The sequence below is a fragment of the Gorilla gorilla genome, chromosome 22 (assembly GCF_029281585.2).
Source record: "Gorilla gorilla gorilla isolate KB3781 chromosome 22, NHGRI_mGorGor1-v2.1_pri, whole genome shotgun sequence".
NCBI classification, from domain to species: Eukaryota; Metazoa; Chordata; class Mammalia; order Primates; family Hominidae; genus Gorilla; species Gorilla gorilla.
Window position 1 is genome coordinate 27,534,344 of NC_073246.2, and position 27,451 is coordinate 27,561,794.

General features: G+C 40.8%; 1 long non-coding RNA gene across 1 annotated transcript in view; it reads left to right on the forward strand.

The window, feature by feature from the left end:
• LOC129529336 (uncharacterized) overlaps positions 1 to 25,650 on the forward strand; it is a 27,925-nt gene extending 2,275 nt beyond the window's left edge. The window contains exon 3 of the long non-coding RNA XR_008674823.2: positions 25,385 to 25,650. This is a non-coding gene — a long non-coding RNA (uncharacterized lncRNA). The remainder of the gene's footprint in view (positions 1 to 25,384) is intronic.
• The last annotated feature ends 1,801 nt before the right edge of the window (positions 25,651 to 27,451 follow it).

Below are 27,451 nucleotides of genomic sequence, written 5' to 3' on the forward strand. Positions count from 1 at the left end.
ACTAAAGAAATATACAGTTATTATCAATGCATGATCCTCGCTAGGTTTTGGATCAGGAAAAAAAATTTACAAAGAATGTTATTGTGACAGAGAAACTTGAACTGTATACTAAATAATATTATGTCAATGTTATACTTCTTGGATACAATAATAGTGTCATGGTCATATAGGAAATAATCCTTATTCTTAAGATATATATATATTAAAATATTTAGGAACCAAATATCACTATGCCTATAACAAACTCTCAAATGTTTCAGCAAAAACAGGGAGCTCTATATTGAGGGAGGGAACAAGACAAATTTAGCAAATGTGGCAAAATGTTAACAATTAGAGAATCTAAGTGAGGATTTTAGTTGAACTACTCCTTCAACTTTATTCTGAAATGTTTCAACATCAAAACTTTGGAGAATAACTTCAGTGGTTTTCAACCATGAAAGTTTATTTTGCTTATGTTGGCTGTCAGTGATGGCAGCTACCAGCCAACTGCGGCTCTGCAACTTTATTCCAGAATCCAGGCCATAGAAGCAGCCCCTACTTGGTCTTGTGCTTCTTGTGGCAGAGGGAAAAGAATGCAGTTAACCACCTTGTGCACTGGCTCTTAAGAGCTTCTGTTCAGACTCACCTGTGTCTCAGCCACACAGTCCCCTGGCCCCAGCAAGTCCCCTGGTCAAGACCAATGTCAATCAAGTAGGATGCCTCCTGCAGGGAGCCAGTAAATGAGGTTATATACTTCACATTCAAGGAGGAATGCAAATCACTGGAATCAAGATTCAATAACAACGCCAGGTTTCATGGCTCGCTCTTGTAATCCCAGCACTGTAGAGTGGCTGAAGTGAGCGGATCCTTTGAGCTCAGGAGATGGAGACCAGTCTGGATAACATGGCAAAACCCTGTCTCTACAAAACAAATACAAAAAATCAGCTGGGTGTGGTGGTACTTGGGAGGCTGAGGTGGGAGAATCACCTGAGCCCAGGAAGTCGAGGCTGTAGTGAGCTGTGATTGCACCACTGCACTCTGGCCTAAATGACAGAGTGAGATCCTGTTCCAAAAGAAAAAAGAAATCCAGTAACACAGTAATTTTCCCAAGATCGCAAAGATTATCTGGGGCTTAAACTCAGATCTGGCTGTCTCCAAACCCTATACTTTCTTTGTTCTCAAATTCATATGCTTTTTAAATCCAAATATTTGATTTTACATTTTCAAATCATTATACATTTACTTGTTGGGAAATTTTGTCTTTTAATGTAAAGGTGCCTAAGGAAAAGTTTCACTCTCAGTTCTTTTCTTGATTCACAAGTTCTTACCAAAACCCCACACAGGATACCACTGTTGAGAGTTCTTGATGCCTCTATCAGCTACCCCATTATTATGCCTCTATCAGTATCCCCATAAGATAGAGGAACATAACCTCTATCTTATGTTCCTCCTACTGACCCAACATGCAAGATACCAAACATATGGTTCTGTGCCTCACAAAGCTGTACAAAATTTTAATCAGTTTGTGTTAGTCCAGATACTCTGAAGAACAGATACCAAGACAGAGGTAAATATGCAAGGAATTTGTTAGGAGAAATGTTTGTAAGGGAAAAGGGGAAGGTGGCCAGGTAAGGCTGACTCCATGTGAAGAAGAGAAGGAAGGAAAATTGAATGAACGCATTCTTGACCACCAGTGCATAATAAAGTTTCAGCAAGATCATTAGGTGAATCCCCAAAGCCAAAGTGGGCATGCCTCAGTGTCCCCACTGTGCTCAGTCTTTGGCTGGGAGCAGCCCCTGGGAAGCAGGAAGCATGTTTGCCTCAAAGCAAACATGTTATTTCAGAGTTCAGCAGCTGGGGCCCTGGGTCAGTTACACTGCCTGTAATTGAAGGTCTAGGAAGCATACAAATAAGCTGTATTTTGGGAATCAAATAATTGCAGAAGCATTTGACATGCATTTTACGTGTCTACATAATAAAAACACATTTGTATCAATTATCACACATCAGGGGTCAACACCCTCTACTTCCACCTGAGGACAAATTGCTGTGAAATAACAAGAGATGAATAGGCAGGTGTAACACATGGATTTTTTTTTCTCTTGGTATGTGATGTCATGAGGCTAAATGGTACCTTTATTTCTTTATATATATATATACGTATATATATACGTATATATACTTTAAGTTCTAGGGTACATGTGCACAATGTGCAGGTTTGTTACATCGGTACACATGTGCCATATTGGTTTGCTGTGCCCATCAACTTGTCATTTACATTAGGTATTTCTCCTAACGCTATCCCTCCCCCAGCCCCCTACACCCTAACAGGCCCCAGTGTGTGATGTTCCCCTCCCTGTGTCCATGTGTTCTCATTGTTCAACTCCCACTTATGAGTGAGAACACAGTGTTTAGCTTTCTGTCCTTGTGATATTTTGTTGAGAATGATGGTTTCCAGCTTCATCCATGTCCCTGCAAAGGACATGAACTCATCCTTTTTTATGGCTGCTTAGTATTCCATGGTGTATATGTGCCACATTTTCTTTATCCAGTCTATTATTGATGGACATTTGGGTTGGTTCCAAGTCTTTGCTATAGCGAATAGTCCTGCAATAAACATACATGTGCATGTGTCTTTATAGTAGCATGATTTATAATCCTTTGGGTATATACCCAGTAATGGCATTGCTGGGTCAAATGGTATTTAAAGTTGTAGATCCTTGAGGAATCGCCACACTGTCTTCCACAATGGCTGAACTAATTTACACTCCCATCAACAGTATAAAAGTGTTCCTATTTCTCCACATCCTCTCCAGCATCTGTTGTTTCCTGACTTTTTAATGATCGCCATTCTAATTGGCTTGAGATAGTATCTCATAGTGGTTTTGATTTGCATTTCTCTGATGACCAGTGATGATGAGCATTTTTTCATATGTCTGTTGGCTGCATAAATGTCTTCTTTTGAGAAGTATCTGTTCATATCCTTTGCCCACTTTTTGATGGGGTTTGTTCTTGTAAATTTGTTTAAGTTCTTTGTAGATTCTGGATCTTAGCCTTTTGTCAGATGGGTAGATTGTGAAAATTTCCGCCGTTCTGTAGGTTGCCTGTTCACTCTGATGATAGTTTCTTTTGCTGTGCAGAAGCTCTTTAGTTTAATTAGATCCCATTTGTCAATTTTGGCTTTTGTTGCCATTGCTTTTGGTGTTTTAGTCATGAAGTCCTTGCCCATGCCTATGTCCTGAATGGTATTGCCTAGGTTTTCTTCTAGGGTTTTTATGGTTTTAGGTCTTACATTTAAGTCGTTAATCCATCTTGAGTTAATTTTTGTATAAGGTGTAAGGAAGGAATCCAGTTTCAGCTTTCTACATCCAGTTTTCCCAGCACCGTTTATTAAATAGGGAATCATTTCCCCCTTGCTTGTTTTTGTCAGGTTTGTCAAAGATGAGATGGTTGTAGATGTGTGGTGTTATTCCGAGGCCTCCATTCTGTTCCATTGGTCTACATATCTGTTTTGGTAGTGGTACTTTTATTTCAACATTATTCCTTATCAACTCTGTTGTGAGCTGAGGGGGCAATAGAGTGTGTGTGTGTGTGTGTGTGTGTGTGTGTGCGCGAGCGCACATAGGGGTGGAGGGGGTGAGAGGGTTCTGGAAAAATGAAAGGCAGATGAATACAAAGATATATACATAATCTACTCCTTCAGCTATCATTTATCATTTCTCCTCAAACCATCTCTTTCTTATCAGAAATTTCCTAATAGTAAGGGGAGAACCAAGGATACAGATCACAGATAGACTTTCTTGTACAAAATATTTTTGTTTCATTCACAGAAAATATAATGTATGTACATATATGTATATATATGAATTGTGTTAATTTTTATGTTTCCAACTCTCATTAATAAGTACTAAATAATGTTTATTTAAAATGTTGATGATACAGTAAGTGTTGAAAATTATAAATATCACAACTCGAAGAGATAGTACAGATCATAATTTCACTCCCTTCTTTTAATAGGTAGAGAAGATGAATCACAGAAAGGCTAGTATTTGTCTCAAGGTCATATAAATGCTAGTATAGCATCTGGGGTCACTGGAAACGCCAGAGAATGCAGAAAATGCCAGGACTCCTGAAATTGGCATGTGGTCCTTAAAATGCTCTGAATCGGCCGGGAGCGGTGGCTTACGCCTGTAATCCCAGCACTTTGGGAGGCCGAGACGGGCGGATCATGAGGTCAGGAGATCGAGACCATCCTGGCTAACACGGTGAAATCCCGTCTCTACTAAAAATAAATAAAAAAAAAAAAAATTAGCCGGGCATGGTGGCGGGCGCCTGTAGTCCCAGTTACTCCGGGAGGCTGAGGCAGGAGAACGGTGTGAACCCGGGAGGCAGAGCTTGCAGTGAGCCGAGATCGTGCCACTGCACTCCAGCCTGGGCGACAGAGTGAGACTCTGTCTCAAAAAAACAAAAAACAAAAAACAAACAAACAAAAAAAAACAAAGAAAAAAAGAAAAAAGAAAAGAAAAAGAAAAAAGAACACTCTGAATCATCCCACCCTGCAGCAGTCACACCAAATCCTTCATTTCATAGCTTTGTGAACACTGCAAGAATTCGGCTCCTATTCTTAGAAAGTCAAAGATGTGCTAATCCCTCAAACACATGTTAATATGGATTTTCTTTGATGAAAAGGAACAAATACATTCTTCAAAAGTAAACTTCTCCTTGGTCCCTCATCCTGTTTCAGAGCAAGAAAGCCTATTAGACTAACAGCAAGCTCATTCAGAGTCTTTTAGAGGTGGGGGTGCTCATGGTTCCTTGGGAGTAGAGTTAGAGTTGATTAAGGTATCCTCTTTTGGTCAAACAAGATGCTTTCCTTCAGAACCCCTTCCCCTTAATTATATGTAATTTTTTTCCTATTCCTTCATTGTTGTTTGAAATTCCCAGCCTGGTCTGCCTTATTCCTTGTCTCTTAGCTTTGACACTTGCCTGCCTTCCCTCCCCTCCCCACCATCCAATCTTGACCTATCCTGGGAAGAAGACACAGATGGGTCCTGATCACCCAAAAGCCACCTGCACCCACTGACTAACTCCTGAAATGTGGTATAGTGAGGGGGAAAAGCCTAGGTTTGATCCCAGCTCTCCCCTTTGTCCATACTCTTTCTCTCTCTCTCTCTCTCTCTGATGTACACTTAGGATATTTAAAGTATTTTGCTGCAGTGAGCATCTGTCTATGTAGTATCTGTGCACTGGTGTAAGTATTTCTTCAGAAGAGGTTGCTAGCAATGGAACTGCTTGGTCAAGGTTACATGCATATGACACTTTGATAGAGACTGCCAAGTGTCCATCAAAGCCATTACCACACAAGACACAGCAGAAATATGTTTCTTTTAGATAGCACTTGTGAATATTATCCTGGTGATAAAAGGCGACACCTTCATGCATCTTTGCGTTTGTGATTAAAGTCCAGAGTCACACCCTCTAATCTTCCACCTTTTTTGTTTCATATTCAAGACCTTGTCAAACCTAGCCTGGCACTTATCTATTGGGGTCATCACAGAAAATGCAAACCCAGAGCCCATAATTTCAACTTCTTGTCAATCTCTCATCCAAAGGGCTGGATTTTATCTCTAAATCCTGTTATTACCTTTTCCACCACACAATTGCATATCTTTAATTAGAATGAGTTTATCTAGCTGGACCTTTCTTAGTACTTTCCTCTTGATTCCCTGTCTCCTAATTGTTTTTACATTTTTTTTGTTGTTTTACATTCCACAAACAATGTAGTCTCCCTATCAAAATTCAAACTAAGAATATTTAGGGAGTAAAGCATGAAAGTCTTCCTTCTTAATCTTTTTGTACTATCTATATGTCTATAGCTATATCTCAAATATTATTTTGTAATCCATTATTTAATATCTAACTGTTCCATACTGATGGTATTTGGATTGCTCAAATAAATCCCCAAATAGAAGTGGTAAGGCAATGAAATATAAGGACAAGAAGAATAAAGAAAAAATAACTCCCTGAACAATTCTCTCTGTGACAACTGTGGGAGTATTTTGATAACTGTTGGCAACAGGACACTGCATGTGATGTGGGGAAGGAAACCTTGGCATTCAAACAAGCAAATGGTTTGGCGACAGTTTATTAAATTTCTGCCATGCTTGCAAATGCCAGTAGCAATTTCTCAGACTGCAGAATTGCTACACGTGTCAGGTTTGAGACTGTTTCACAATCATCGTCAAATAATTCATCCTTCAAAATTAGAAATTATATGAACTCTTTGAGTAATCGTCACTTCTAAAACAAATGTTTTACTGGAGTTTATGGATTTCACTTGCGCATTTTGAACGCTTCTGTGCCATAGAGTGAGGATAAGCAAAGCATCCAGGTAACACTATATGTAATTTAGTCTTACCAGGAGATTTCTATCAGACTATTAAATCTTCTTCAGACAAAAATAGTCCCCACTTCTTCTTACATTTATAGCTACAAACGCCCACCTTTTAAAAGACTTCAGCATTACACTTTAAGGAGATAGAATAAGAAGAGCAAACTAAACCCAAAGCTAGTGGAAGAAAGGAAGTTATATAGATTCAAGCACAAACCAATGAAATAGAGACTAGAGAAACAACACAGAAAATCCAAACAAAAAGTTGATTTTTTTGAGAAGTTTAACAAAATTGACAACCCTTTAGCTATTGACAAAAGAGAAAATATAAATTATTAAAAATCAGGAATGAAAGAGGCCACATCACTACCAATCTTACAGAAATAAAAGGATTATAAGGAAAACTATGAACAACTATATGCCAACAAATTAGATAGCTTAGATGAAATGGGCAAATTCCTAGAAAGATGCAATTACCAAAAATGTAGTGGGAGAAATAGAAAATCTGAATAGGCCTACACGAAATAAAGAGCTCAAATTAGTCATTTCAAAATGTTCCATCAGTAAAAGACGGGTCCAGATGGCTTTACTGATGAGATCTGCAAAACATTCAAAGGAGAATTAATACCAATTCTTTACAAACTCTTTCAAAAGGCAGAAGAAGGGGGAACACTTTCTAACTCACTTTATGATGCCAGAATTAGAATTACCCTGATGCCAAAACCAAAGAAATCACAAGAAAACAGAACAAAGTAAAACTACAGACCAGTAGCCCTTAGGAATATAGAAGCAAAAATTCCTCAACAAAATTCTAGCAAACTTAACCCAGCAACATATAAAAATGTTTTAACATATCAATATAATCAATGTATAATATACCATATAACAGAATAAGGAACAAAAACTACATGATCATCTAAATAGATACAAAAAAGGTATTTTACAACATCCAACACTCTTTCATGATTAAAAAAAGCTCAATAAATTATGAATAGAAGGGAAATTGCTCAACCTAATAAATATTCAACAAACTAGGAAGAGGCATGAAAAGCAGTAAGATGCCCAACCTCATTAACCTCAGGGAAATGTACATAAAAGTAAAATGAGATACTACTTTATACCCACTAGAATGGCTATAATTAAAGAGGCCAATATTCACAAGTATTAGTGAGGAGGTAGATATACTGGAGGCCTCACACACTGCCTGTGGGAATGTAAAGTAGTACAGCTGATTTAGAAAACAGGCTGGCATTTCCTCAAAATGTTGAACATGGAGTTATCATGTAACCTAGCAATTCAATTTCTACATAAATACCAAGAGAGTACAGGTAGAGTGGCTCACACCTGTAGTTCCAGCACTTTGGGAGGCTGAGGCAGGAGGATCACTTGAGCCCAGAAGTTTGAGACCAGCCTGGGCAACATGGTGAGACTCCATCTCTTAAAAAAGAAAAAAAGAAACCAAGAGAAATGAAAATGTATGTCCATACTAAAAATGGTACATGCATATTCATAGCAGTATTATTCACAGTAGCCAAAAAGTGGAAACCAACCAACTGTCCATCAACCGATGGATGGGAAACAAAATGTGGTATATCCATACAATGGAATATTACAAAAAGGAATGAAGTACGATATATGCTACAACATGGATGAATCTAGAAAATATTATGTTAAATGAAAGAAGTCTATCACAAAGAATCATGCGTTTTATAATTTCATTTCCATTAAATGTACAGAATAGGGAAAGCTACAGAGACAGAAAGTAGATATGTAATTGATTGGGACTGGAGAAGTAGGATGGGAAATGGGGAGTGACTGCTAAGGGGAACTAGGTTTCTTCTAGGAGGGACTAAAATGTTCTAAAACTAGATGCAGTGATGGTTTCACATCCCTGTAAATATATTAAACAATATCGAATTTACACTTTAAATGAGTGAATTGTATGGTATGTGAATTATATCTCAGTAAAGCTGTTAAGAAAATTTCTGACCTGTCTGGCTGGCCTTCGGAGAGGATGCCTAATTCCTAGTCCGTTAATCATGACGCTTGCCTCTTCCCATCAATCTTGACATGCCTGGGGAGAAGACACAGCTGGGTTCTGACCACCAAAAACTAGCTGAATGCAACCATCATGAACTGCCTCTGAGTGTCTAATATAACATAGGCTGCAGAGCCAAGCTGCCTACGTGCAAATCCCTGCTCTCCACTTCTTGGCCTTGTAACTTTAGGCGAGTTCATTTCCACTTCATGCTTCCAATTAATCATATGAAAAACTGCATTAATAATAATACCTGCTTCATAGCATTTGGGGATGACTAAAGCACTTAATGCATAGATGGCATTTAGCACACTATCAGGTTGTTCAATAAAGCAGGTTATTGCTACTGCAACTAGCCTCTTCATACCCTGGAGGCTGATTCTAGCCCAGATTTTTGGGTGACTTTTTACTCTACTTCACATGGGAATGGCAGAAGTCACCTTCACTAGACTCCCTAATGCAGCAACAGGCACTAGACTTCTTTGCTTTGCCATGAATTGGCAGCACAGCCATTTGGGCATGGGAAGCAAATTAGCACATAACCACAGTTAAATGCAATTATATGTGTTTTTTAATTTTACAATTTTCTGAATCAAGTGTGTATCAAAGGGACTGTTATTACCTCATTCTTAGAAAAACAACTGTATTATGGTTTACCAGAGAAACAAACCAATAGATCATATGGATTTAGATGATACAAATGTAATAAATCTGTAATAGAGAGATTTATTATAAGGAATTGGCTCATGCAAGTATAGAGTCTGAGAAGTCCTATAATCTGCATTTGGCAAGCTGGAGACACGGCAAAGGAGTTGGTATAGCTCCAGTCTCAATCTGAAGACTGACAGCCAGGGGGCTGATGGTGTAAGTCCCAGTCTGAGGGAAGAAAACCAGTGTCTGTGCTCAAGCAGTCAGGCAGACAGAGTGACTTGTCCCTTCCTCTAATTTTGTTCTAGTCATGACCTCAATGGATTGGATGGTGCCCACCCACACTGGGGAAAGCAAGCTGTTTTACTCAGTCAACTGATTCAAATATTCATCTCTTCCAGAAACAGCCTCACAGACACACCCAGAAATAATGTCTAATCAGATATCTGGGCACCCGTGACCCAGTCAAATTGACACATAAAGTTAACTATCACAGGTCTACCCCTTGTCAACTTGGCATCCATACACTTCTCCTTAACCCATACTTAATCTTCAAATAAAAACATTAACAAGATTATAATTCCACCTAACATGATTCAACTGTTTTGTGTACAATTGAAAATGCACTAACTCCTTCCACAGAAGAGATGACGTCCTTGAGTGGTGCTTATTCTTCTTGATATCCCAAAAATTAAATCCTAAGATGTAGAAGTAACAGTACTTAAGTACTAGGAAGTCAAGTCATTATTCTTATATTACATGATAAGGGAATGAGAGGAAAGCAAGCAATGATATTTGATATGTACATGTACACATACACATATGGATATATGGATATATATGTGTATATATACAACAAAATATTTACAATAAAATAAGGAGGAAATACTCATGATAACCATGGTCCTCATTTCTGTAATGGTCACATAGCCATAGTTGGTATTTATAACTACCTTCCTCCACTACCCCATCTATATTTTCTTGCCTTCAGCAATCACCTCAGCTGGTTCTTTACCTTGTAGAGTGACTCAAAACTTCATTCCTAAAGGGACTAGGCCAGTAGTTGTCCTGCATGGGTTGGATTATTATAGTTTTCTTTTTTTATAATTTTTATTTTTTTGTAGAGATGGGGTCTAGCTATGTGGCCCAGGCTGGTCTTGAACTCCTGGCCTCCAGTGATCCTCCCACCTTGGCCTCCTAAAGTGCTGGGATTACAGACATGAGTCACTGCTCCTGGCCTGTTGTTGCAGTTTTCCATTGGCTGTAATCAAAAGGCATGGTAACACTAAGAGACACTCTGAGGGATCTCCTTTATTCCAGAGATGCTCTTTCTTACCTTCATTGTAGAGTAGTAGTTCAATTTCCCCTTGTAGTCAGAACCAGTCACCCTGGCCAGCACGGTAGTTCTCTTCTTTGCCCGTTGGTTCAGAGTATGGGAGCCCAAAGTGGCCAAGTGGCAATCTTAACTTCCAATTCAATGGAATTGTTGTGTCTCCTGGTGGAAGCATTCCTCCCTCTGGAACTAAGACCTTTAGGCCAGTAGGCCACGTGGTTGCAGGAACAGGAAGCAAACATTTTGCTACTGGGTCACTAAGGATAATAGTGAGAGGTGCCAATTCTATTTCCACCCCTTGATTCTTGAACTCATGAATCTTAACTATGGGAGAAGCAGCACAATATATTGGACACCAATTCAGAGGATATACAGCCTTCTAGGAAGCCTTGCCCAAGCCCTGCAAGGTATTATTACCTATTGTCACTGATGCTGTAACTGAGTCTTCAAAAGGCACTGTTCTATTTAGCCAGCTACTTCAGGATAGTAGGGAACGTGGTAAGACCAGCAAGGTCCATATACCTGGGCCCATTGCCGCATGTCTCTTGCTATGAAGTGAGTTCCTTAATCAGAAGCAATGCTGTATGGAATACCATGATGGTGCATAAGGCATTCTATAAATCTATGGATAGTAGTTTTGGCAGAAGCATTACAAGCATTGAAGGCAAGTCTGTGTCTAGACTAAGTATTCCGGTAAGAAAAAATGGTCCTTCTTCCACGATAGAAGCAGTCCAGTGTAATCAATCTGCACCAGGTAGCTGGCTGATCACCCTAGGGAGTGGTAGACTCAGTGTTGATCTCAGCTGCAGGCAGATTAAGCAGTCAGTGGTGGCCGTAGCCAGGTTGGCCTTGGTGACTGGAAATCTATGTTTTTGAGCCCCTGCATGACTTCCATCCCTGCCACCATGGCCACTTTATTCATAGCCTCTTGAGTGATAACATGGGTGGCAGGGAAAAGAGGCCAACCTGATATCCACAGAATAGGTCATTCTATCCCCTTGGTTATTAAAATCCTCTTCTTCTGAAGTCACCCTCTGGTGAGCGTTCACATGAAACACACATATCTTCACAATTTTTGCCCATTCAGAGAGGTCTGTCCATGTGCCTCTTTTTCAAATGACCTGGTCACCAATTTTCTAATCACATTGCTTCCAAGTCCATAACCATCCAGCCAAACCATTGGCCACAGACCATGAATCAGTACATAATCCCATGTCTGGCCATTTCTCTTTCCAAGTAAAGTGAACAACCAGTGCACTGTTCAAAGCTATGCCTACTGGGGTTACTGGGATGATTTCTTTTCACCATTGTCCTTCAGGGATGGCCCAGAGAGGGAGAGGGGCTGTGGTGCTGGAGCACTCTTTTTTTTTTTTTTTTTTTTTTTGAGACAGTGTCTTGCTTTAGCACACAGGGTGGAGTGCAGTGGAGCAATCCTACCTCACTGCATCCTCGACCTTCTGAGTTCAAGCAATCCTCCCACCTCAGCCTCCCGAGTAGCTGGGACTACAGGTGTGTGCCATCATGCCTAGCTAATTTTTTATTTTTGTAGAGATGGGGTCTTGCTATGTTGCCCAGGCTGGTCTCCAACTTCTGGGCTCAAGCAATCCTCACATCTTGGCCTCCCAAAGTGCTGGGCCCCTGCCATTTTTAGGTGGTGCTTGCATATCATGCAGAATCCTTTGTAAACCAGGCCTGAGTTTTCTCTTCCTTTGTCAACTGATCATGGGGGAACTCTCAATGAGACCACAGGTGCAGGCTGGGAGAGAGAAGGCAATGTACCAGGAGTGGGGACCACGCACATTTGGACCACTTCTTCACATAACTTACTTGTACCTTCAAATCCCGCATAGGACTGATCATGTGTATACCACTTCCATTTAACAACTGAGTGCTGCTCTGCACACCCAACATTATTGCTTTGTGCGTCAGATAACACTCAGCTTATAATGGGCAGCTCAGGTCACAGGGTAACAATGGCCCATGGTTAAGCATTCAGTCTCTACTAAGGGCCAATAGCAGGCCAAAAGCTGTTTCTCAAAAGGAAATTAGTTATCTGCGAAGGATGACAGAGCTTTGCTTAAAATCCTAAGGGCCTTCCCTTTGATTCACCTTTAAGGGTCTGAAAAGGCTCCAAAGAGCATCTCTATCTGCCTCTGACACTTCAAGTACCATTGAATCTGCTGGATCATAGGGTCTACATGGCAGAGAAGCTTGCATGGAGCCTGGACCTGCTGCAGAGCCTTTTCTCATTCTAGGCCCCACTCAGAACCAGCAGCTTTTTGGGGTGGTGGGGGTGGGTCCTGAGGAGAATCAGCATTGTCTTACCTGGCAACAGCCTCAGTGGGGACGGTGGGGGGGGGGGGGCATTCTAGTTTTCTCTGGAAGTGTAGATTTAATGCCCTCAGAAGGGGATATAAAGAAATGCATTTAGAGGGCAGTGAACATTATAAACATTGAAAAAAAAAAGCAGGGAGTGTGTTTGCAATTCCAGTTTTCAACTTTTCACTTACTTACAATCTGATTGCTGTTTGTGCAATTTGGGTGAATTTCCCTGTTGGTAGAAATCATCTCTGATAACCATGGATTTTATTCTCATCCCTTTCCTCTGCAATCTAAAATATTTTGACACCAGAAGGCCCTGAAGGTACAAGTAAGTTGCATGAAAATCAACCCAGTGTGCTCTTGCATGAATAAAAAATTTCCATCATTCTGTCAATGAGAATTTGAGAATCTAGGTGGTGATATATAACACATGGCCCAAATGTTGATAACTGATTATTTAATTTACAAACAGGCTGGCTGGCTGGCTAATTTTTACTTGCCCCAGTTTCATGACACTCCGTAATAGTTTAGAGCAGTGGTTCTCAAGCTTTTTTCATTATATCCCCCACCCAAGTAACGTTTTTAGACCTTTTCCTAATCTCCCCCGTGACATTTTAATGCAGTTGATCAATGATATATCTGTTTATGTACTGTATATGTATCTGTGTTTTAAAGATTAAAAGAGTAAGCTTTTTCTTCAACCCTCAACAGAATAATTTTCTTTCCCTTGGGAAAATATTGCCCCTGCTTGAGAATGCATGGCCCAAAATAGGTATCCAGATTTGATGCAGTAAGAAAATGTAGGATGAACAATCTTCCTCAAACGCGGCTCTTCTTTGCAGCTTGTTATTTTCAGTAGCAGAAAAGGAGGTAGCTATTTTATTACATTTGAATATTGCCTTGCTGTTCCATGTGGTCCACGATCACCAGCACCTGGGAGATTGCTAGAAATGCAGGATCCCAGCCTCACCTTGTCCTGCTGAATCCAAATCTGCATTTTAACAAGACTCTCTGTTGATTCCGATGCACGTTGAAGCCTGAGAAGCACTGGTTGAGAGTTCAGTCCCCTACTCAGTTGGGAAACATTAAGTGTAACTTAGTGTGAATAGAAAAAAATAGGCATAGGCCCTAAAACCAATGTTTAAGTCTCCCCATCCCTTTCTCTCAAGTCCTCACTAATACCCCAAGTTTCTTTCTTAAAAGTCATCAGTATTACTTTTCCAACTTAGACCTGAGTGTATTTTGTTTGTGTGTGTGAGAAAGGTTAATTTTATTTACTTCTAAGCAAGCAAGGGAAAGGGCCCGTGGAGTTTCACCCTGCTAGCTCCTCTGCTTCTTTCCTTGTGCTCTTCTATTCTAAAAAGCAGGGACCTTAGATTCAGTTGGACAGAGCAAGATAAAAACAAGAAAGAACACAAATTTCTGTTTTTCTCCCCAATAAATTGGACTTTCAACTCTCAGTCAAGACCTCTTTAAAGTTAAACTTATTTTAATAGTGATCATTTCTCTTGGATCAAGTGAATAAGTGGACCCAGGAACACAATAAAGAGATTTTCTCTATTTTTGCTATTTTGAAGAGCCAGCAAGTTAGTGCAGGGAAGAGGGTATAGAATTATCTCAATATACTTGGGCCCCTTATTTATGAAGATGAGGTTAACTTATTAATTTTTTTATGTATGTGAAATTTTGAAATATGTGTGAAACATTTCAACCATACAGAAAAAGCAGAAAAAATAGTGTAACAAATTCTAGATACTCACACCTAGTACTATGGTCTGAATATTTGTGTTTCCCCAAAATTCAGATGTTGGAACCTAATCCCCAATGTGCTGGTACCAGGAGATGGGACCTCAGGGAGGTGATTAGGTCATGAGGGTAGATCCCTCATGAATGGGATTAGAGCTCGTATAAAAGAGTCAGAGGGCACCCTCTCCCCTTCCACGGTGTAAGGACTCGGTGAGAGGCATTATCCGTGAATCAGAAAATGGGCTCTAGCCAGACACTTCATCTGCTGGCAACCCTTTGATGTTGGACTTCCCAACCTCTAGAACTGTGAGAAATACATTCCTGTTGTTTATAAGCCACCCAGTTTATGGTATTTCCTTATAGCAACCTGAACAAACTACAGCACATAGGTTAGCAATTTGCCACATTTTGCTGCTGCTTTATTTTTCTGAAGGATTTTAATATAAATTATGGATAGTATGACATTTCACTTCTAATTCTACAGTGCGTATGTTTTTTTTAAGTAACTTTTTTTATAAAAGATGAGTTTTAATTAACTAAAACTGTTGAGTTTAAAACTACAGGGATTTCCAGTAGCAAAAAGCTTCCATTATTCTTCCTATTGCTTTTTCTTCTAATAGCAAAGGTCAAGAAAAGAACTTGAACCTGCTAGAATTGTTCCAAGTACCAGCTGAGGCTTTATTCTTTGGTGTTTCCAAAAAAGCCTTAACAGTAGAAAGCTAAATTCTCTTTCATCATAAACCATTGATAAACTGTGGTCAAGTTGGGCCAAAAGCCAAATCCTTCCTCACTGAAAAAAATGCTGTGGAAAGATTTCGCTAAATAACTGTAGATCTTTCTTAACTAAGAATCTCAGTTAATATTTTGGTGCTTTTAAATGCAGAAAGAGGGAAGGGAGGGTAGAAAAAAGTGATAAAAGGAGAATCAGAAGAGAGAAGAGAAAAGAAACAGATGATCTTATGAATCCCCAATTTATATCCCCCAATTAAGACATCTCTTTCTTCTATCTCCCTATATCCCTTTCTATTCTAACATTATTGACCCACTAAAATAAAATTAAGTATACTTTAGGCCGGGCATGGTGGCTTACACCTGTAATCCCAACACTTTGGGAGGCCGAGGTGGGTGGATCACTTGAGGTCAGGAGTTTGAGACCAGCCTGGGCAACATGGTGAAACCCCATCTCTACTAAAAATACAAAAAAATTAGCCAGACATGGTGGTGCACGCCTGTAATCCCAGCTACTCAAGAGGCTGAGGCACGAGAATCGCTTGAACGTGGGAGGCGGAGGCTGCAGTGAGCCAAGATCACGCCACTGCACTCCAGCCTAGGCCACAGAGCAAGACTCTGTCTCAAAATAATAATAATTATTATTATACTTTAAACAGAGACAGAGAGAAAATGTGTTCCAGTTCAGTGGCCGGGGGCAGTAAAGAAAAAAATATCTGTAGTAGCTGAGTCCAGGTCACTTATCATTTTGACATCTTTCCAGCCCTAGTATATGGTTTTGCTATTAGGAGAATTGCTTAATCTGGCTGGGTGTGGTGACTCACGCCTGTAACCCCAGCACTTTGGGAGGCCAAGGTGGGCAGATCACTTAAGGCCAGGAATTCGAGACTAGTCTGGCCAACATGGTGAAACCCCGTCTTTACTAAAAATACAAAAATTAGCCGGGTGTGGTGGCACATGTCTGTAATCCCAGCTACTCAGGAGGCTGAGGCAGAAGAATCACTTGAATCAGGAGGTGGAGGTTGCAGTGAGCCAAGACTGTGCCACTGCACTGCAGCCTGGGAGACAGAGGGAGACTCCATCTCAAAAAAAAAAAAAAAAGAATTGCTTAATCCGGCCGGGTGCAGGTGCAGTGACTCATGTCTGTAATAGCAGCACTTTGGGAGGCCAAGGCGGGCAGATCACTTAAGTCCAGGAATTTGAGACTAGTCTGGCCAACATAGTGAAACCCTGTCTCTACTAAAAGTACAAAAATTTGTCAGGCATGGTGGTGCACGCCTGTAATCCCAGCTACTCAGGAGGCTGAGGCATGAGAATGGCTTGAACCTGGGAGGTGGAGGTTGCAGTGAGCTAAGATCCTGCCACTGCACTCCAGCCTGGGAGACAGAATGAGATTCTGTCCCCCCAAAAAAATTTTTTTAATTGCTTAATCTTTGTTTCTGAATTTGCAGACTCAAACATAAGAGCAGTGTAGTTTTCTATTTGAAAATGCCTTTAAGATCACATATCTCAGTCCCATTTTCTGTATACAAGGAACCAAAGTTCCAGAGGTGTTAGGTGGCTTCTCAGAGACTGGGTCTAAGGGAAAAGGTCTTTGCTTCTGGAATGGCCAGTATATCTCTACCTTTGATTTTTAGTGCTCCAGGATGTTGAGTCCCTATCCTAGGAAGGAATGACAAGGATGGTCACTTCCGCCACAGGCCCTCACCCTGCATCCTGCTTGTTAAACATCATCCACCCCAAGGGGCATTTTCAAAGCCTCTGCTGTTCCTTGCCATTGTGTGCCCTGGCTCCAAGCCAATAGACAAGCATTTGAACTTCTGTCTCTGTGATGACGTCTAGCTTCAGGGAATCAACAGCCTGGCCTTCTTTATAATGCTAAGCTTCAAGGAAGAAAATATCTTGCAAAACTGGTCCCATTCCCAGGAGCACTCCCATCTATAAGGTGCATGGCCAGCCTTATCATTCTGTGAAACAAGGAATCATTTTAAAGGCTGTGATACAAGAAAATATCTCCTTCTTCGACTTCTCCTGAGAAACAGAAATCTTGGCTAGTGGGGTAGACAAAATGTTGTCACTTAACAGAATATCAGTTATGAAACTAAACATTAATCTGCTGCTGTTCCAGTAAGCTACTTTTCAGTAGAGCCTAAAAGAGCATTCCAGAAAGACTAAAATCATCCACCTGGCTTAAAGGGGGCAGATCCAAGAACACAGCGGAATTTCTAAATCTTTGGAAGTGAAAATGCATCATTCTGTTTCTTGTACATCCAATTTTCATTGTAGCAAGGGAGATCAAGTTTATCCATGGTCTCTGACATCTTCTCAAAGATTTCTAAAGACGAAAGAATGCAGCTGATGCTGTTATTTTAGGTATAGAATTCCGTCATCATTAAGAATTTGATTAACAAAAATATATATAAATGTTTACAGCTATTCATTAGAGAAAAAATGTGTTCAGGATACATAGTAAACACCAAATAAATCATAAGCAGCCTGTTGTTGCTACATACACTCTTATTTATCTGTCTTAAGTTGGAGTACCTAATAAATTCTGTACTTCAAAAGAATGTCCTAAGGTCTAGATCCCAAAAAAGGGCAACAATGGATTTAATCTTTCTTTTTCTGTACCCCAGGACAAATTCACAAAAATGCAAAGGATTATTTTGAAGTTGTGTTTTTCCTTGTTGGCACAGTGGGAGAAATATTCTCTTGGAGAATAGGCAAAGTAATAGAATCAGCTACTAATAACTCAAGTATTACTGTTGCCAATTTGGCCCCATGAATGAAACACTTTAAAAACTGCCTGACTTTTTTACTAAGTACCCTGAAGAAATAATTAGACAAGGGTATAAATGTATAAGAATGTGCATCACAGCTTTAAAATGTTTAAAAAAATCAAAATGACCTAAAAGTAAATAAAATACAGTTTGTTCAACAAGTTATTATATCCCTACGGTCAACACAATGGTGCCGTCAGGGCTGATGTTGCAGTAGATTGGTTAACTTGGAAAGATGGTTGTAAGAATGAAGGTAACGTGGCAGAACTGTAAAGTAAAGCCTTCAGATACAGATAGACCTGGAATCATGTCCTTGTTCTGCTGTTGGCCAACTGGATGATCTGGAAATTTATCTCACTCTGACCTTCATTTCTTTCATGTGAAGAATCAAAGTTGATAATGAAAATAGAACACCTGGCACTGAGACTGGCATATTGAGATACTGAAGCTTAAAAGTACCATCGGCTTAACAAATATACTGTTGTTTTAAAAACTTATGTACGTTATATAATCATACTCCTGTCAAATGACATATGGATTTATATATTCATCCAGTAGCCAAATATTTATTGAGCATTTATTAACAGACAAGCACTTTGTTAGGCAAAAAGACTATATAATAACAATAAGCCAAAAATGACACAGACTTTGCCTTCAAAGAGTCCTGCTCATGACTGATTGTGATCAATTAAGTGTGAAACCCCAGCTATAATGCAAGAGAGGAAGGGGATAATGAGAGCTTGCAAGAGTGGGGTTGGATTCAGTTGGGAAGGGCAGGGAAGTTTCCTAAAGAAATGGCAGTTGAGCAGAGGCAGAAGGATGAGTAGGCTTTGACTAGATGAGATGGATATAAATGAGGAGCAGTGCACATAACAGTTAGGCACATTGAGTCTAGAGTCAGCCAGGTGTGCTTCCAAAGTTTGCTCCAGCACTGTCTTAGTTCAGGCTGCTATAACAGAATACCATAGATTGAGTGGCTTAAACAACAAACATTTATTTCTCATAGGTGTGGGGGCTGGGAAGTCCAAAATTAATGTATTGGCAAATTTGGTGCCTCTGAGGATCTGTTCTCTGGTTGATAGATGGCCATCTTCTCATTGTATCCTTTTTTTTTTTTTTTCCTTGAGACAAGTCTCGCTCTGTTGGCCAGGCTGGAATGCAGTGGCATGCTCACAGCTCACTGCAGCCTCAACCTTCCAGGCTCAAGACATCCTCCCACCCCAGCCTCCCTAATAGCTGTAACTACAGGCATGCACCACCATGCCTGACTAATTTCTTGTGGAGAGGGCATGTCACCATGTTGCCCAAGCTGGTTTCCAACTCCTGGGCTCAAGCACTCTGCCTTCCTTGGCCTCCCAAAATATTGGTGTTACAGGCGTGAGCCACTATGCGTGGCATATAAGCAGAGAGAGGAAGCAAACTCTGTGTCTCTTCTCATAAGGGCACTAATCCCATTGATAAGTGCTCCACCATCATGACCTAATCACCTTCCAAAGGCCCCACATCCTGCTACCATCACTTTGGGGGTTAGGATTTCAACACATCAATTTTGGGGGGACACATAACAACTACCCACAAGCTGTCACAACTCTGGGCCTGTTGCTCAACTTCTCTGTCCCAATGACCTCACCTGTAAAATGGAAATAATAGTTTTCCTTATTCAATATGATTATGAGGATTAAATTCTTAAAAGACACTATGAAAAAAGCTTAGCCTAGTGCCTAATGCATAGCAACTGTTTAGTAAATGTTAGATAATACTAAAGAAATAAAAGAATGAAGAACCAAATCAACTGCATAGCAGAAGCAGCATATGCCAAGGCTCTGTGGGAGCTCAATGAGAAAAAAAGATGAAGCCCTGTTGTTTGTTCTGCTTTTATTCTAAACACTGCTGGAAACCATTGAGGATTTAAGCAGGGGCACTCTGTGGGCTCCATCCTCTTCCTCTCAACCTTTCTGCTACAGCCACACCTTCTGACTCTCTTTCTGTAGTACTTGTGACAAGGCCTTTGCCCGTGATGTCCCCTTTTCACAGACTCTTCTTTCTACCTGCCTTCTCCTACCTCCTTCAGACTCCAGCCTTCAGATTCCCCTGTGAAGTCTTCCCTGACCTCCCTGATAGCAAGTTCTTTTTTAATAGCACCCTCAGTGATCGCTTTGCCTGATTTGTGTCTCTCTCTCCCACCTACATCTTCACAAGATGAGACACTGTCTGTTATTGCATGCAGTTGTGTCCCAGCCACTAGCATAGTGACTGGCCTATTGTAGGCTCTTATTTCCCACTGGATAATGGAAGATGGAAAGAATAGAAAAGAAAGAGGGAGGAGGAAAAGTAGAGGAAAATAAGGTGGGGTGGGGAGGCGTTGAGGCCAGCTCAATTTCAGACATTGATTTTGAGTGGTACATCTAGGTAGCCGTTTCTGAAAACAGATGTGGAGGTCAAGAGAGGTAGACTAAGGAGTCCTTAGAACATGGGAACTCACTTAAGCAAGTGAATGAAGAAGAGCAGAGTCTTTGGATAAAAGGCTTGGGGTCACTAACTATCAATATGGACAAGTTACGAAGTCACTGAATCCTCTTTAAGAGCCACACAGAGACAGAACTTGATCCCAGCCACACAGACCCCCGATAGCATGCTTCCCATATCCCCAGGCTGGTCACTTGGAGCACCCTGAATATTGATGATACATAAATGAGACACTCCTAATGGTTTGGCTTCTGAAGTTTATTAGGTACTTACTGATATCCATCAGTTATAGATAGGGTTGTTGAAATACGCATAATCATACCTTTCCCCCAGCTCCCTCTAAGGTGTTGCAGAGATCTAAAGAGAAAATGCACATGAAAATACTTTCCAAATATCAAGTGTCAAACATGTGAAGATGACATTGTCATTACAGAGATCAAGTGACAATATTAAGGATGGTTTTTTTCTTTCTAGAAGGGAGAAATACATTGCATTAGAGTCCATCTTTTTAGACACTTTTGTGGTTGCCTCAGTCTATTCAAGGTTTTTTGTTTTTGTTTTTGTTTTTGTTTTAATTTTTACCACTCAATCTGTTTTAAGAAAATACCTTCGACTGGGTAATGTATAGCAAAAACTTATTGTTCACACATCTGGAAGCGAGGAATTCCAAGATCAAGGCAGTGACTGAATCAATATCTGCTGAGGGCTCACTCTCTGCTTCAAAAATGGCACCTTATGGCTGTGTGCTCACATAGCTGAAGGGCAAAGAAGGTCCATCAAGCCTCTTTTTCTCTTTTTTTTTTTTTTTTTTTTTTTGAGACAGAGTCTAACTCTGTCACCCAGGCTGGAGTGCGGTGGCGCGATCTTGGCTCACTGCAACCTCCACCTCCCAAATTCAAGCAATTCTTATGCCTCAGCCTCCCAAGTAGCTGGGACTACAGGCATACACCACCACGCCTAGATAATTTTTCTATTTTTAGTACAGACAGGGTTTTTGCCATGTTGGCCAGGCTGGTCGCGAACTCCTGGCCTCAGGTGACCCGCCCGCTTTGGCCTCACAAAGTGCCGGGATTACAGGTGTGAGCCACGGCGCCTGGCCAAGCCTCTTTTATAAGAGCATTAATCCTACACATGAGGACTTCACCTTCATGACCTAATCATCTCCCAAAGGTCCTACCTCTTAATATCCTTACCTCAGGGGTTAGGGTTCAACATATGAATTTTGAGGGGACACAGTCATTCACACCATAGCAGTGGTTAGGAGCATTGGTCTTGAACTCAGACACATCTGGTTTAAATCTGGCTCAATTATTCCTAGTTGCCTGGTCCTGAGTTAGGGAATTTTCTAAGCCTTTGTTTCCGCATCTGTAAGATGGAAATAATAATAGTACCTCCTCACGAAACTGCTTGATGTTGCCTATAAAGTGCTTTGCACAATGCCATCCAAATAGGCCTTAATAAATGTTAACAATTAATATCATCATCCTCTTTTTATTTATTTATTTTTAAGACTGGGTCTTGCTGTATTACCCAGACTGGAGTGCAGTGGCACAATCTTGGCTCACTGCAACCTCTGCTTTGCGGGTTCAAGCAATTCTCCTGCCTCAGCCTCCTGAGTAGCTGGGATTACAGGCACACACCACCACGCTCAGCTAACTTTTGTATGTTTAGTAGAGATGGGGTTTCACCATATTGGCCAAGCTGGTCTCAAACTCCTGACCTCAAGTGATCCACCTGCCTCAGCCTCCCAAAGTGCTAGGATTACATGTGTGAGCCACTGTGCCTGGCTATCATCATTGTCTTTAAGAGTGCTCTGGAGAGCAGGGACCAAAGGAAAGAATTACTGAATCTATCTCAATTCCTTTCAGCATCCTCTCATCTGGATTATATTATCCAAGGTACAAGATGTTGCATTAGACTGCATAACTCCCTGCAACAGAATGGAGAGTTCCTACCCTCCCCACTTGCTGTTTAATTAAGGACATATATTAAGCATAGCTGTCCTAAGCAAGGACTCTCACAGGAAATAAGGTATAACTTAGGTCATGTTATATGTAGAAAGACAAATCTTTTCCCTGCCCATGCTTTGGAGACTGCACAGGAAAGACCTAATGTGTTTATTCCAGGCATGGCTCTTTTCTTATCTTGGAGAATGATCTTGAATAAGCCATTTCACCATTATGGGCCTCATTTTCCTTAACTGTGAAATGAATAAGGGAGAAATGGTGGGGAGTGAAGTTGGAAAGTATCTGTACATTCTCCCCAAAGGTTTTCATTGTTAGGATTTCATGCTTGTCCTATGCCTGTCCATCCTTTGTTTGATCCTGGCAAGTGTTTGTTAAATGTTATTTTCTCCCCCAAGAAAATTCCATTAAAAATCATTTTCATATCACCTAATTTCTTATGAAATTGCTAATTAACATTCAGTAAAGCACCAACTACTGAGTTGATAATAAATATGTTTTATAAAAGAAAGAAGCACCTGTAATCCCAGCACTTTGGGAGGCCTAGGTGGGCGAATCACTTGAGGTCAGGAGTTCGAGACCAGCCTGGCCAACATGGAGAAACCCCATCTCTACTAAAAATACAAAAATTAGCCAAGCATGGTGGTGCACGCCTATAATCCCAGCTACTCCAGAGGCTGAGACAGGAGAATCGCTTGAACCCGGGAGGCGGAGGTTGCAGTGAGCCGAGATCGTGCCACTGCACTCCAGCCTGGGCAGCAGAGCGAGACTCTATCTCGAAAAAAAAAAAAAAAGCACTATAAAAGAAAGAACCACTAATAAGTGCTTTTTACTGATTTTAATTGGCAGGCAAAACTAATCTAATGATGTAATTTAGAAGCAGACAATGTGAAAGAGAATGTTCCTGCTTGTAGTAATTAAAACCAGGTGAGGCTAGTGAGTTGTTAATGTTTCTTGAAGGTACGTTTTGAGTACTGTATTGTTATAAAATACCTGAAGGAAGGTGTCACTTTGGGAGAGTAAGGTAAGCTACATGCTCGAGACACCGTGGGCTTCCCTGAATAGGTTTATTTGGCTAGAAAAGAGGGTGGGAGGGGCACAGCATGAGTGTGCTTGTGGGCTCATCAGGACACAATGTTGAAGTCAGGCTTATTTCAAAAAGTGATCTGGGCCGGGCACGGTGGCTCACACCTGTAATCTCAGCACTTTGGGAGGCCAAGGTAGGTGGATCACTTGAGGTCAGGAGTTCCAGACCAGCCTGGCCAACATGGTGAAACCCTGTCTCTACTAAAAATACAAAAATTAGCTGGGCGCTGTGGGGGCACCTGTAATCTCAGCTACTCAGGAGGCTGAGGCAGGAGAATCACTTGAACCTGGGAGGCGAAGGTTGCAGTGAGCTGAGATCGTGCCACTGCACTTCAGCCTGGGTGACAGAGGGGGACCCTGTCTCAAAAAAAAAAAAAAAAAGTGATCTGAGGAGATAACGGTGAGGAATAAAAGAAGTTAGGTAATTGGGAACCCGTTAAAAACCTTACGTTCTATCCATAAGAGCTTAAACTTACATGAGAGACACTTGGGAATGTATGTGGTTCTGGAAATAGGAGTATATTTTTCTCTAAATTTCAGAGTGTGGGCACACTTTCCAGCACCTTCTCCACACCCATGGGGAAAAATAAACCATCCAACACAGAAATACCAAATCTGAGATGTGAGAAGTCACTCCATTTAAACCCAGCACTTTCCTTCATTGCTTGTTTTAGGAAATGTGCCTCGACACCCTAGTGTTACTTTGAATTCAGAATTAGAATGGGTGGAAAGAATTAAAAATGGTAAGCTGTCCCAAAACACCAAGTCCTCATTTATATTTACCTGACAAAACTGCTTATAGAGTCAGAGTGAAAGTGATTGTGACAGGTGGAGGCAGGTAGTATGCTCAAGGAGAAGAGAACAGAACTTAGAGGAACTCTGACAGTATTTCCTCCCCCTTCCTCCCAAGTTGCCCCATGCTCCCTAGTGCAGTGATTCCTACAGGCAGAACCACAACGAAACCAGTTCCCACACCCTTGTTAATGAAGCAGTATTAACTGCCGCCATTTCTTTCACCATCCTTCTGCTGATGTTTTTTAAGTTAGGAATTTATTATTTGTTTTTGTGTAAAAAAACACACTGTCCTTTGACCAAAACTTTAGTCAGGGCCCTCTGAATCCTTTTCTTGACTAGATCCAACCTTAGGCTTCCCTCTCTGTCTTTGTAGAATCCAGTTTGAGCAAGAATCCTGCTAAGTCAGTTTATTGAAAATTCCCCCCACCCGGTATCTGACCTTCGATATCTTGTCACCCTGGCATGCCTTCAGCAAGAACCCTATCAAGTCAGTTTAGCGAGAAACCCCTTATCCTTGATGTTTCTTCTTAGTACTTTTTTGTCCACTGACACCCCCCCAAACCCTGCTACTGAGTTAGAAGTCCACTTGTCCTTGTTGTTGGAATTGAGTCCAATTTTTCTCCCCCACTGCAAGACCCCACTGCTCCCCCACTGAAAAGTTGTGTCCAATTTTTCTCCCCCACTGCTGCAGTAGTTCCCATACCTATCTCCATGACCTCCCCTTTGAATAAAGTCTGCCTTACCATCTTTAACAAGCGTCATGAATAGTTTTTTTCTTGGAATGTCCCTGAAACCACCATTGCAAAATTATAACTGAGACAGTGAAAGAGACCTGACCTAACCAACTCCATCTTCTAACCTCCAAGCTGATCTTGTTTATTCCTGGGCGTAGGCTGAACTAACTTTGGGAGGAACTTAGTTTATTGTTTATAGTTTGACACAAAGATGATGACAACGTTTTCCCAAAACAAACCCCCTTCTTGCCTGGGGACTAGACTGCCTTTGTAGGACTAACAAATTAGCCACGAGATTAGAAATTATGGTTTAAGAGTCATTCAGGCGGAGGCTGTAAGATTCTGACCCTCCATAAACTGCTCCTAAAATCAGTGTTTGAGATATTTCGCAGACCCTGCACTTGATGGATCAGCTGGTGCCACCCAGACAGAGAAAATGGCTCATCTGATCTTGTGGCCTCCACCCAGGAACTGACTCAGCACAGAGGACGGTTTCAACTGCCTATGATTTCATCTCCAACCCAACCAATCAGCACTCTCGACTCACTGGTCTTTCCCTCACCTACCAAGAATTATCCTTAAACACTCTGATCCCTGAATGTGGAGAGACTGATATGAGTAATAATAAAACTCCATCTTCCACACAGCCAGCTCTGCTTGAATGACTCTTTCACCATTACGATTGCCCTGTCTTGATAAATCAGCTCTATCTGGGCATCGGGCAAGGTGAACCCATTGGGTGGTTATATTCCTAACACAAAGAAATGATAAATGCTTGAGGACGTGGATATTCCAATTACCCTGCTTGCTACACTGTATGCTTGTATCAAATCATCACCTGTACCCCATAAATATATAAAACTATTATGTACCCATAATAATTAAAAATTTTAAAAAATATTTTTAATATATCTTATGCATTAGTTGCTTTACTAAGTATAAAACTCAAGTCTGCAAATTTTTTCTACACGTTTTTTGGAGGCTTGCTTTCTCTATTATCCATGTGGGCAATACCCTCATAGACACTAAATACAAGAGACAATTCTCAACCCTCTTTTTAGCATTGGACTGTACAAACACCTCCACCTTTAGCTCCTGATTCTCTCCCAGTTCCTTTTGTACTTTTTGACTGCTCTTTCTTGTGTTCTTTCTCTGGGTTCTTTCTCTTCCTACCTCTTACTGCAGTTATTTCCTTAGATTTATCCATAAACATTCACTTCTTTGTCTGATTGATCTCATTCACTGCTCCTGCCTTCTAGAAAGTTCCTCAAACAATAATCCATAGATTCGTTGCATCAGAATTAATCAAGGTACTTGTTAATAATACAGCTTCCTGGGGCTGCTGAGATTAAAACTTCTGAAACTCAGAATTTTAACATAATTTTAAGGAAAGAATCATAATGAAGGAGCTCCAAAGGATTCTGGGGAGAAGATAGTCCAGTGATCACTGTTCTAGAAGATGCTGCTAATATTTATATTTATTTCTTTAGTCAATCCTGAGGGTTTCCTGAGCTCTAGAGCACTCATTCTAACAGTTTACTGGTCACCCCAGCTATATTTCTCTCTCTCAACTCATCCCAAACCTGCAGGAATTATGTATGCCCTCTATGTTTCTTATTCCTTTAATGACACTAGTTATAACCTCCACATACAGCCACCCATGCTAGAAATCTGATACCTACATGTTCTCTCCTTTCTCACCCCTACATCTAGCTGATAACATAATCCTGTTGACCATGTTTGTGAAATATCATCTGAATCCACCCGGTTTTTCATTTATCACACGGTGACCATTTACTTCACAACTTGGTCTCTTTCTCAGGATATTGTAATAGTTTAGACTTGACTAACACCCTGATTCTCTTTTCTGTAATCCATCCTGCACATTTCAATATGAATCATCATTCTAGGGCAGCACTCTCTTGTAGAACTTCCTGCAATGATGGAAATACATTTTCCAATATGGTAGCCCCTACCCTTATGTGACTATTGAGAAATTCATATGTGATCAGTGTCAGTGGAGAACTGCATTTTAAATATAATTGAATTCAAATTTATATAGCCAGCCAGGCATGGTGGCTCACACCTGTAATCCCAGCACTTTGGGAGGCCAAGGCGGGTGGATCATCTGAGGTCAGAAGTTCGAGACCAGCCTGGCCAACATGGCGAAACCCCATCTCTACAAAAAATACAAAAATTAGCCTGCATGGTGGCACATGCCTGTAGTCCCATCTAGTGGACTGAGGAGGCTGAGGCAGGACAATCACTTGAACCTGGGAGGCGGAGGTTGCAGTGAGCCAAGATTGCACCACTGTACTCCAGCCTGTGTGACAAAGTGAGACTCTGTCTCAAATTAAAAACAAAACAAAAAAAATGTATATAGCCACTTAGATCTACAGGCTACCATATTGGACACCACAGTTCTAAAATATGAGTCTTT